This window comes from Carlito syrichta, unplaced genomic scaffold (genome assembly GCF_000164805.1).
Source record: "Carlito syrichta isolate Samal-C Ts95f unplaced genomic scaffold, Tarsius_syrichta-2.0.1 Scaffold305164, whole genome shotgun sequence".
NCBI lineage: Eukaryota > Metazoa > Chordata > Mammalia > Primates > Tarsiidae > Carlito > Carlito syrichta.
The window spans coordinates 531,938-544,351 of NW_007249260.1; the positions used below are offsets into that span (position 1 = coordinate 531,938).

Sequence of the window (12,414 nt, forward strand, 5' to 3'; positions counted from 1 at the left end):
TCCTTAGCTGCCATTCTCAGAAAAGCGCCCATGATCAGCAATAAGTAGCCAGGCTGGTCATCACCACTCCAGAGGAGGGAATGAGAGAGGAGTAAGGAAGAGAGCAGTTAGGGAGACAGGGTGGGTCTCTGGTAAGACTCCATTTTACCTGAAGAAACAGAGCTACAAGGTGCAAGCTCTGGACAAAAGCCACATCCTTTCGCTCACTTTCTCCCTTTGGGTGCACCTTTTCCTAATTGGCCCTTTTTCAATCCTCTCCTCATCAGCCCTTTACACTATTGTGCCACTTTTTAGTCCTGACTGCTAACCAATTAGGTTAGAGTATTTCCAATCCTTACTGCCAACCTTACTACTGACCAGTTAGGTTAGTATATTTTCAGTCCCTACTGCCAACTAATCAGCATGCTCCAAGAGTCCTATAAATTCCTGACTGTAGCAGCCTTTCCCCAGGGAAGGGGGGGGCAGTTGGCCGCGACCCACTTGGGTCCTCTCTGGCTGAGAGCTGCAACACTTGCTTTCCTGAATAAACTTCGACTTTCTCACCCTTCGGTGTTCCCAATTCTTCTCCGTTGGAAACAAGGACCTGGACTCGCCAAGTCGAGAATGTGATTCTCCAAGCAAGAGCTGACAGCTGTAACAACACTCCTTGGAACTTCGGGGCTGTTGGCACCCCTGAGTTCTCTGGCACCATGGCGTTCTCCTCTCGGGGTCCTCCAAGCAAGAGCCATGACTGGGGGTCCAAGAGCTGTTAACACTCCTCGGGGCTCCTCACCTGTCGACATCCCCGAGTTCCAGGGCACCATGACGTCCTTGGTCGCGGTGGGTCTCAGGCTGGCAGTGCAGCCCCCGTGAGACTGCAACGCTAGTGTCCTCCTCACTTGTGACAATAAAACTCCTATTGACCAAAACCTGCGTTCTCGTGGCGTCGTTCGCTACTTGCCAGGCAAACGAACTCCGGTTTTTGGAGGGATAACACACAAAACTTTCCTAGCTTCTGGGAAGGACCAAGTGGCACTTTTGGCCCGTTGGCCCTTGTTAATTAAGTTCTGGGAACCAGCCTGAGTGGAGGCAGGGAAGTGTGGCGATGCAGGGAGTGAGCGGGGAGTGATACACCGGGAGTGAGCGAGGCGCATCCCTGTGTGCTGAAATTCCCTGTATGAAGACTGTATGTATGAAGTCTGCTCTACGTTAACAGTGGCAGGAGCGTCCCTCCGACAGGTCTGACCCAGTGTGGGCCATGTAGCCAGCCTGGGGGTTCGGGGGATGCAGAGGAAGATTTGTGGCCACCGGAAGGGATGGAGAAGGTGGCTTAAAAAGGAAAGTAAGTGCCTGTTTTCAGGGACCGGGTATTTTCATTTGAGGGAGCCCAGGCCTTCACACATCCCCCCAGGGCCTTCCCCTCCGATCCCAAGAAGCCGGGACCTCGGCGGCAGTCCTGCAGGGCACTCCATGCAGGCTGTACCGCGCTTTACAGAGCGGGCTGCGGAGGGCGAATGGAGGGCAGGGCCTGGAACGCGGGACTCCTGAAGGCCAGGCGTACCCGGGGCCACCCTACGCAGGCTGAGACGGCACTGGAACGCCGCCTGCACAGCGAGAAACCAATTTCAGCTGAGAAAAGTCTGCCGACGACCTCTGGGAAACGTACAGTCAGAACCTCAGGTGGGACTCCGCGACCAGTGCGCCTGCTCCCGCAGACAGTGGAAGTCCCAGCCTTTGCACGCCGCCGGGGACCTTCGGCGCGAGGAGGCGGGCAGAGAGCGGAGCCTTCGTCCGAGCATTCTGGGAGTTGTAGTCTCAGAAGCACGCCACGCCCGCAGCTCGCGTGGCTGCAGGACTACAACTCCCTGCATACACAGGGAGTGAGCGGTGCGCATCCCTGGAGAATGTGGCAGAGTGGAGCTGGCATAATTGTGTCCAGAGCGCTGCTGGTGCTGATTCCATCCGGGCCTTCCCGCGGGGAGTGAATCCGGGTAGGGACGTGAGGGCAGAGCGGGCCCTGAACGGTAGGGAGGTTGTGAGTTGCCGCATGCACTCCCACCTTCGTCCATATAGGGTCGGGTCTTCTCTTTCCCCGCGGCCCCTGCACAACTCCTATGGCTCTCCCTCCCACCTGGGGTCTCCGAGCTAGGCTCTTACTTCAGCCCACAGAGCCGCCTGCTTCCTAAACTGCCGTGGGAGCTGGCCTGCCTCCCCAGCACTGTCCATCAGTACCGCTTCCCTCTGCTTTCTGCAGCTGGATCGCTAGATGAGCCATTTTGGGAGAAATCCGCCATTGACCTGCCCATGAGCAACTTCAGAGCCTTGAAGGGGGTGACGGGGCAGTGGCTTTGTAGAAGTGTCACACTCACCGGCGCCTTTTTCTAAATAGGGAAGTTGAGGCACCAGGGAGGGTAATTACAGGGTCACCCAGGATCTGCTGAGGGCAGAGGGGAAAAAATGCCATTTCCCAGGCACATGTTTGCTGGGTCTTTCTTGTCTACTTATTTAAGTGGAGAGGCTTCTAAAACTCAAGGTGAAGGGGATGATGGTTTACACATTTTACACTTGAAATTGATGGACCTCCCCTCAACTTAGGCCTGACTGGCCAGTGTCTCAGAGACACGGATGGTGACGTCATCCCTCGGAACAGGTGGTGTTCCAGCTTTGTGGGAGCGACTTTCAAAGTGTGGAGCATTCGAGGCAAAGGTGAAATCTTTCAGGTTTAACATCTCAGCTTTGCATGGAAAACTCCTCACCCACAGCAGTCAGGAATGCGCCTTAACTCCTGAACCTGATCTGCTGGATTTTTCTATAAGAATGGAAACATGCAGGAGTACTTCTACTTCCTCATCTTATTTAACAATGGATGTCCCTAAATTCTTTCTGTCCTCGGGGACAGTTCTTTTGATTCTTAGATGATATCTACATAAACAAATCTAGAGAGTCCACTATAGAACATTTCCTTAAATTTTTTTTAGTTGCAATCTCACTCTGTTGCTCAGACTGGAGTGCAATGGCCGCTCCCGGCCACTGCAGCCTCAACCTGCTGGGCTCCGGCGATCCTTCGGCCTCAGCCTTCGAAGTAGCTGAAACTACGGGCGTACGCTACCACGCCCGGCTAATTTTTTGATTTATTGTAGAGATGAGGTCTCGCCAAGTTGCCCAGGCAGGTCTCGAACCCGCGGGCTCAGGCAATCCACTCACCTCAGCCTCCCAAAGGCGCAGGATTACAGGCTGAGTCACCAAGCCCGGCTTCCTTAAAATTAATTAGTTCGGTGAATGGAACAGTACATGAATGCCAGGAACATTTAACATTTCTGTTAAAATGTTTTTACTGATTCTCTTTCCTGGACTGTAAATTTGAATGCAGAAATGAAAACTTGAATTGTCAAATTTTTCTTTTCTCAGGATTGGTAAATTAAGAATTTTGAGTCCTCTTGCAACTTGCTTATGACTCATTGGCAGCTTTCATGTTCTATCATCCCTAAAACCTAGGGTTTAATCTACATAAAATAAGACCTTGTACATGTTACATATTTCATTAGGCTTCATTTTTGATTCCTGAATGTGGAATACAATCAAAATAATTAAAAATGTAGTCATGGAAACTGGATCCTATTACTTTGTGAAGAAGGTAACTCTTTGTGAATTAATTACACATGAATTTATTTGCAGTTGTTATGTAGCTTTGACATGATTCCAAACACTTGCATCATTTGCTATGTGTATGACATATGTTTTGCTGTAATAGGAGCTTGGAGTGTTTTCTGCTTCCCTTGAGGAATGTGAAGACTTATCAGATAACATATGTGAGCACTTGGAGCTACCCTCACCCCTTGGCAATGTTACTCACGGCTTGCCAGACCTCACGTGTGATTCCGGACATCAAAATCCACATAAACGCAAGATTTAGACAGATACTTGGAGAGCTCAGGCTGTGGAAAGCTGTACTCAGTCAACCACTTTCCTGAACGTGTAGAGCATGGGCTGTGACAGGCCTGGGAATTTGAAACCTCACCTGCCAGCCCCGGCACTGCCCTCTGGTATTGAAGGACCTTATGTGCCATCAGAGATCTCCATTGTGTTGGTCAAGCCAGCTTCTCTCAAAAAGCACTCATGTAAAGGTAAACCTCAAACTTTAATTAGACTTTACTTTCCATAGAGGCCTGTGCTTATCCTAATTGAGCAACTAAACTTTACTAATTTTGGAACTCAACTGTGTGGTTAATGTACCTTGTCTGTGGAGTGTATTCCCTGTGAGGTTTGTTCACATTATTCTCCCTTCTTTAAGCATTTGTGAACTTAAGAAAAATTTTCTTTGTATGACAGTAAATTGTGTGATTCATGAAATCATACTTTAATCACTTCCTTATTTTTATTATTTATCACAACTTTGTAAAGAAAGATAAGAAAATTCCTATAATATCTATGAATATAGCAAGATGAAGTATAGGGAAACCACAGGACAACACCAGGGCTTTTCTTGTTTTAAGTAGGAGCAATGCCTGTGTGGTCAAGTGCACACATTCTTCTGCATCCCTCAGTATTCTCATTCTACTTCTCCTGTGTCCTCTTTTTGTGGGGCTTTCTGATTATACTTGCCCACAAGTGTTAGATGGGGATGTTATAACATGAGGATATCTATTATCTTTTTATTTTTTAAAAATTTTTCATTTTTGAGCTGGAGTCTCACTATGTCATCCAGACTGGAGGACAGTGGCATGTTCCCGGCCACCACAGCCTTGATCTGCTGGGCTCCAGCGATTCGCCTCTGCCTTCCAAGTAGCTGGAACTATAGGCGTGCACTACCACACCCAGCTAATTTTTTATTGTAGAGATGAGGTCTTGCGAAGTTGCCCAGGTGGGTCTCAAACCCACAGGCTCAGGCAATCCACTCACCTTGGCCTCCCAAAGTGCTGGGATTACAGGCTGAGCCACCGAGCCCAGCCTATTTTTATTTTCTTAAACAGGGTTTTGCTATGTTGCCCAGGCTAGTCATGAACTCCTGGGCTCAAATGATTCTTCTGTCTTGGCCTCCCAAAGTGCTGGGATTACAGGTATGAGGCACCATGCCAGGCCAATATCCATCATCTTAAAACAAGGGTTACTGGAGAAGACAGTCTTGTGATCTCTGATCAGATGTACTGATGTTGGGTGTGTAGCTAAGACAACATGCTCTCAGCAGTCCCCATAGCAGCTGTCTCAACTTGGTCCTGATGCCACCACAGCTGCTGTTCGTAGGGCTGGGTGCTTCTTGTGGTTCGGTGCCTTCTGCCTAGTAGATTCTGTGACTCTGACCTTCCTCTCATTCCTGATAGTATCTACTGGGCTGCCTGGTTTGTTCCAGTTGTTTCCTAGGAGCCAGATGTATAACTGCATTTCAGAGGGTCTTTAGGGATTCCACCCTCACTACCTAAGTCACTGTACAATGGCCATGTACTTACCTTGTTGTAAACTCCATGTGTGTTCTCTGGTAGAGAGTTGTAAAAAATTCTAGTTTCTTACAGCACTTTTTCTGATATTGCTGGGGCTTCTTATGAAGCTGGTCATCTTGTCTTTGGTCTGATGAGTGTTTTTTTCATGTATTCTTTTTTTTTTTTTTTTTTTGAGTTGGAGTCTCACTCTTTGTCCCCCAGCTAGAATGCAGTGGCACACTCATGGCCACTGCAGTCTCGACCTGCTGGACTTAGGTGATCCTTCCACCTCAGCCTTCAAAGTAGATGGAACTACAGACGTACACCACCGCCCCCGGCTAGTTTTTGTGATTTCTATTGTAGAGACGAGGTCTCACCAAGTTGCCCAGGCTAGTCTTGAACTCCCAGGCTCAGGCAATCCTCTCACCTTGGCTTCCCAAAGTGCTGGGACTACAGGCTGAACCACCGCGTCAAGCCTTCATGTTTTCTTACATTTGATACTACTTTGTTAATAGTGTGGGCTCTTGCTGTAGCAGGCACTTTTAAATACCATGGCAAATTTAACCCTTGCAACAACTTAATGAAGTAGGCATATGGCCCTCATCTTACAGGTAAGGAAACTGACACTCAGAGTGAGTAGATTTTTTTAAGTTTACACAAGTGGCTGATGCATTTTGAATCTTAACCTGAAGCTTTGCCTCTAAGGTATATATGCTTACCGTATCTTCTGTGTTTCACTTGCTACTCCAAGAGTATATGTTCTATTGAGTCCCTTTTCCATTTGAAAATGCACACAAATAGGCCCTTGGTGGAGGAGGAAACAAGCTGGAACATGGCCTTCTGTGTCATCAGCCTTCTCCTTGGCGGGTGTTAGCTCTACTGAGCGAGCTGGAGAGGGTAGATCCTGAGCAGTAGTCAACTTAAATGCTTGTCATCATGAAAGAATAATCCACTCATATTCTTCAGGTGTGATTTCTTTGTCTTAATTTTTCCTCTGAGCTCTCTCTTACAGATTTGTGCTGTGCATTAATATGTCATACAGATATTGATGAAAATAAAACTGCTGCCTGGCTACCAAATGGTAACAATACTCATTGTTTTCTTCTTTCTCTAATTATAAAAGAAATACATGCTATAAAAAAGGACAGTTAGCTGGGCTTGATGGCTCAGCCTGTAATCCCGTGCCTTGGGAGGCTAAGGTGAGTGGATTGCCTGAGTCCGCAGGTTCGAGACCCGCCTGGGCAACTTGGTGAGACCTCATCTCTACAATAAATAAAAAATCAGCCAGGCGTGGTAGCGCGCGCCTGTAGTTCCAGCTACTTGGAAGGTTGAGGCAGAAGGATCGCCGGAGCCCAGCAGGTCGGGGCTGCGGTGGCCGGGAGTAGCCACTGCACTCCAGTCTGGGCGACAGAGTGAGACTCCAACTCAAAAAAAAAAAAAAAGAAATGTAATTGCATGTTTGCATTGCTTCTATTATTATTGCCCAGAAAAAGTATGACTTTTTTCTGTCTTTAAAATGTCTGACTCCAAGGGCTATTGGTTGGGCTTCAGAGGGGATAGGCTTGTGCTGTTGTATCTATTTCTCTTCAGCTGTCAACTACATCTTATAAACATCTAGAATTGAATACAGCCCATTAGGTAAATGTTTTCTGGGCCCCAAGTTCAAAGTAACAAACTCAAGAAAAGAGTTTACAATTCTTATTCTTAATAAAGAATTTTCTTTTATTTCCCCAAGTTTTATGATTCCTGATAGAAATTCATCCAAGATGAAGGGATGTGGTTCTGCTAAGAGTATCTGGCTTAGATATCAATTGTTAAGGCTGTGTTAAGGCTGTTCATAGATACAGTTTAATAATATTAATTTAAAATGTCTGGTGTTATTAACTTTCATTGCTAGAAATGCCCATAAAAGGGAGTATTTGATTTGGTAAACTAAAAATAGTATAAGCAGAACAAAATAATTTACTATTCATAAAATTTCTAAAAATTTAGATTTTTAAAAAATATGATACAAGCTGGGCTCGGTGGCTCAGCCTGTAATCCTGCGCTTTGGGAGACTGAGGTGAGTGGCCTGCCTGAGCCTGCGGGTTCAAGACCCGCCTGGGGAACTTGGCGAGACCTCATCTCTACAATAAATCAAAAAATTGGCTGGGCGTGGTAGCATGCCCCTGTAGTTGTTCCAGCTACTTGGAAGGCTGAGGCGGAAGGATTGCCCGGAGCCCAACAGGTCGAGGCTGCAGTGGCTGGGAGCGGCCACTGCACTCCACTCTGGGTGACAGAGTAAGACTCCAACTCAAAAAAAAAATAAAAAAAAAAAAAAAGAGCCAGGCTCGGTGGCTCAGCTTGTAAACCCGCGCCTTTGGGAGGCTGAGGTGAGTGGATTGCCTGAGCCCGCGGGTTCATGACCTGCCTGGGCAGTGAGACCTCATCTCTACCATAAATCAAAAAATCAGCCAGGCGTGGTAGCGCGCGCCTGTAATTCCGGCTACTCAGAAGGCTGAGGCGGAAGGATCGCCGGAGTCCAGCAGGTCGAGGCTGCGGTGGCCGGGAGCGGCCACTGCACTCCAGTCTGGGCGACAGAGTGAGACTCCAACTCAAAAAAAAAAAAAAAGATACAAAAAAATGATACTTTTTCAACCGTACAAGCTATGTATATATGAATAAAATATTCATTCCCTTTCCATTTTTGATAGTTTTCCATTGATTTGATTGGTTTATCCTTAACCTGGATTCTAAGTATGAAAGAACATCTTGGTTCTTCAAAGAAAATAAACTATTGAACTATGATTTTCTTTTGGCTTGGCATCATACAGGTGTTAGGAAAAAATTGTGTAATGATACACTGATTTTAAAATCTAATTGTTAACTAAAAGGAATAATAAAAAATTAAATAGTGATTTATATCTATGATCAGGTGGTAGTATATACCTAGATGTATCAACATTATTAAGGAAGCTGCCTCAGCCCTTCTGACATCCCTGAAAATAATTGTTCAGAAAACCTAGGCCTGTGAGCCATCTACCCTGATCTTTTTGGGTTATATGTGGATCCAGAGATCAGTGGCTTCCAGCAGCTCATACCTCTTTCTCCCCTAGCTTCTCTCTAGCTTACCTCAGTCATGTCTACATTTTAAAATAATAACAATTATAGTTATTTACACAAACTGCTTGTTAATCATTGTAGAGTAATAATCAGACTTACCATTAAATGTTAGATTAAATCTGTGGAAACTTGTTTAGTCAGTCTGTCCTCATCTATTCTACCATGACAGCAGATTTCTTCTGGACTGGTGTGGATCTAGAAATGCCATTGGGCAGCAAAGGCCTGGAATTAGGATTCAGGATTTTGTCAGTTCTTTATTTTATTATGGCTGAGCTGGTACCCAGTACAAGATAGAATCCTCTTTATTCTACCCTCTCCTTCCCCCAGATGGAAGGAGTCCTTTATGCTACACTGCCTGGAGTTAGGGAAAGGATGACACAGACAATTCCATGACCACTGCTCCCGGTGTTGTATTGGGTCATAGCTCAGTTCCACAGCCTTGGAAGCAGTGCAGAACTGGGACTTGCCCAAGGATTGCAGTCACTGTGATCTGGCTGCTACTCAAATTTATTTGGGGCCCCAGCTGACTTTAGTCAGAAACTGGCCAGGATTTGAGTTCCTCCTGCTGGAGTGGTAGATTATTTTCTGGTCCCAGGCTGGTCTAAACGTTCTCTCTGTGGTTTAGACCAGCCTGGGACCAGAAAATAATCTACCACTCCATTGTCCATTGTGATGGGGTGACACTGAATTCCAATGGAAAGTCCCACCCTCTCCCTAGTGCACTGGTTCACTCTCCAGGCTGCACTGCCTGGAGTTGGGGGATGGATGAGGTAGGCAGTGTAAGACTGTCCTTCCCCCCTGCTTAAATGTGTCTTTTCTTGTAATTATACTAAAATCGTATACTGTGAATGCTGTCCTGATATTTTGTTTTTTATGCAAATGCTTTCTTTTTTTTTTTTTTTGAGTTGGAGTCTCACTCTGTCACCCAGACTGGAGTGCAGTGGCCGCTCCGGGCCACCGCAGCCTCGACCTGCTGGGCTCCGGCGATCCTTCCGCCTCAGCCTTCCGAGTAGCCGGAATTACAGGTGCGCGCTACCACGGCTGGCTAATTGTTTGATTTATTGTAGAGATGAGGTCTTGCCTGCCCAGGCGGTTCTCGAATCCGCGGGCTCAGGCGATCCACTCACCTCAGCCTCCCAAAGGCACAGGATTACAGGCTGAGCCACCGAGCCTGGCTGCAAATGCTTTCTTACTTGGATAGTTGTTGGTTTAGTGTTCCTGAGGAGAGTGGGACATAAGGCCAGGCGTAGTAGCTCATGCCTGTAATGCCAAAATTTTGGGAGACCAAGGCAGGATTACTTGAGCCCAGGAGTTTGAGACCAGCCTGGGCAACTTAGTGAGGCCTCGTCTCTAAAAAAAAAATTGGCCAGACATGGTGGTGTGCTCCTGTAGTCCCGGCTACTCAGGAGGCAGAGACAGGACTGCCTGACCCATGAGGTGGAGCCTATGATCTATGATCGTGCCACTGCACTCCAGCCTGGGAGATAGAATGAGAACCTGACTCAAAATAAATATATAAATAAATATTTTATAACTGGAATCATGCAGTATTACTCTTTCTGTGACTGGCTTAATTCATTTAGCATAGGTTCTCCAGGTTTGTCCATGTTGTTACATAATGCAGACAGAATATTCTTACTTTTTTGTTTTTTGAGTTGGAGTCTCTCTCTGTCGCCCAGACTAGAGTACAATGGCATGCTCCTGGCCACCGCAGCCTCAACCTGCTGGGCTCTGGCAATCCTTCTGCCTCAGCCTTCCAAGTAGCCAGAACTACAGGAGTGCACTACCATGCCTGATTAATTTTTTTATTTATTGTAGAGATGATGTCTCGCCAAGTTGCCGGGTGAGTCTCGAATCCACGGACTCAGGCAATTCACTTGCCTTGGCCTCTCAAAGTGCCGGGATTACAGGCTGAGCCACCCAGCCCAGCCTTATTCTTACTTTTTAAGGCTAACTAATATTTTATTGTATGTATACACAACATTATTTTTGTCTATCTATATGTTGATGGGCAATTACATTGCTTGCACATCTTGGCCACAATGAACACAGGAAAGCTAACATATTTTTGAGATTTTAATTTTAATTATTCTGGACAAATACCCAGAAATGGGATTGATAAATTATATAATAGTTCTATCTGTAATTTTTAAAAGAACTCCTATACTGTGTTTTCATTATACCTACACCATCTTATAGTCCCACTGTTTACCTATTAAAGTCCTTTCCTCATGTTTGTAATCAAATTAATATTATTTTCTTGCTATTAAGAGGTAGAAGTACTTTATATATTTTGGAGATGGACTCTGTCAAACATATGACTTGCAAATATTTCTTCCATTCCATGTATTTCATTTTACTCAACTTTTTTTTTTTTTTTAATGCAGAAGGTTTCCAGCTTGATGAAGCTCCACTTGTTTTTTTTTTTTTTGTTTTTTTTTTTATCATTTTAGTTGTGGATATTAAGTCATATCTGTGAAATCATTGCCAAGACCAATGCCATGAAGGTTTCTCCTGTGTTTTATTTTAGGAGTTTTATAGTTTCAGGTCATATGTTCAAGTCTTTAATACATTTTGAGATAATTTTTGTGTACAGTATAGTTCAAAGTCATTATTTTGTTTTTGGATACTCAGTCTTATTAACATCATTTATTGAAGATACTACTGTTCTTTATCATGTATTTTGATACCCTTGTCAAAGATCAATTAAAGTTATATGTGTAAATTTGTTTCTGATCTCTCTATTTTTTCCATTGGACTCTATATCTGTTTTATGTCAGTACCATAGTGTTTTTAATACTGTGGCTTTGTAATATATTTTGAAATAAGGAAGTGTGATGCCCACAGCTTTGTTCTTTCTCAGGATTAATTTGGCAATTTTTGGCCTTTGTGGTTTTACATACAGTAAATCATAGTATTTTCTTTTTTATATTTCTGTAAAAATGTCATTGAAATTTTGATAGAATTGCATTGAATCTGTAGAACACTTTGAGTAGTATGAAAAATTTAACAATATAAAGTTTTGTTTGTTTGTTTGTTTTGAGTCAGAGTCTCAGTCTGTCTTCCAGGCTGGAGTGCAGTGGCACATTCACGGCCACCGCAGACTTGACCTGCTGGGCTCAGGTGATCCTTTTGCTTCAGCCTTTCAAATAGCTGGAACTACAGCACATGCCACCATGCCTGGCTAATGTTTTTTAATTTTTATAAAGACGAGGTCTTACCATGTTGCCCAGGCTGGTCTCGAACTTCTGGGCTCAGGTAATCCTCTTGTGCTGGGGTTACAGGCATGAGCCACCATACCCAGCCCAATATAGGCTACCTTTCCATTTGTTTGTGACTTCTTTGAATAGTTTTATCAATATTTCATAGTTTTCAGTATGTAAGATTTTCTCTTTCTTAAGTTAAATTTATTTCTAAGTATTTTTTTGGTGCTATTTTGAATATTGTTATTCTAATTTGCATTTTATATATTTTATTTTTAATGTATGTAAATTATGTTATGTTGATTGTATATCCTGCTACTTTACTGAAATTATTAATTCTAACTTTTTAATTAAGTCTTTAGAATTTTCTATATATGAAATTATGTCTTCAAACAGAGACAATTTTACTTGGATACAGATATATACATTCTCAACAAAATACTAGCAAACCAAATACAACAGAACATTAAAAGGATTATTCCCTGGGATTATGTGGAAGTTATTACTGGAATGCAAGCATGTTTCAACATGTGAAAAACCAAATAATATGATATATCAAAAGAAGTTTAAAACAAATCACATGTTTATTTTAATAGACGATGCAAAAAAAGGTGTTTAACAGAACTCAATGCCTTTTTATGATAAAATTTTTTGTTGTTGTTTTTTGTTTTGAGTTGAAGTCTCACTCTGTCGCCCAGACTGGAGTGCAGTGGCTG

General features: G+C 44.2%; 1 long non-coding RNA gene across 2 annotated transcripts in view; it reads left to right on the forward strand.

The window, feature by feature from the left end:
• Positions 1 to 1,903: 1,903 nt before the first annotated feature.
• The window catches only part of LOC103263580, an 18,066-nt gene continuing 7,555 nt past the window's right edge, over positions 1,904 to 12,414 (forward strand). Inside the window, exons 1-3 of one of the 2 annotated variants that reach the window (XR_504508.1) lie at positions 1,904 to 1,970; positions 3,731 to 4,103; positions 6,393 to 6,474. This is a non-coding gene — a long non-coding RNA (uncharacterized LOC103263580). The remainder of the gene's footprint in view (positions 1,971 to 3,730; positions 4,104 to 6,392; positions 6,475 to 12,414) is intronic. The other variant, XR_504509.1, reaches the window with a different exon arrangement.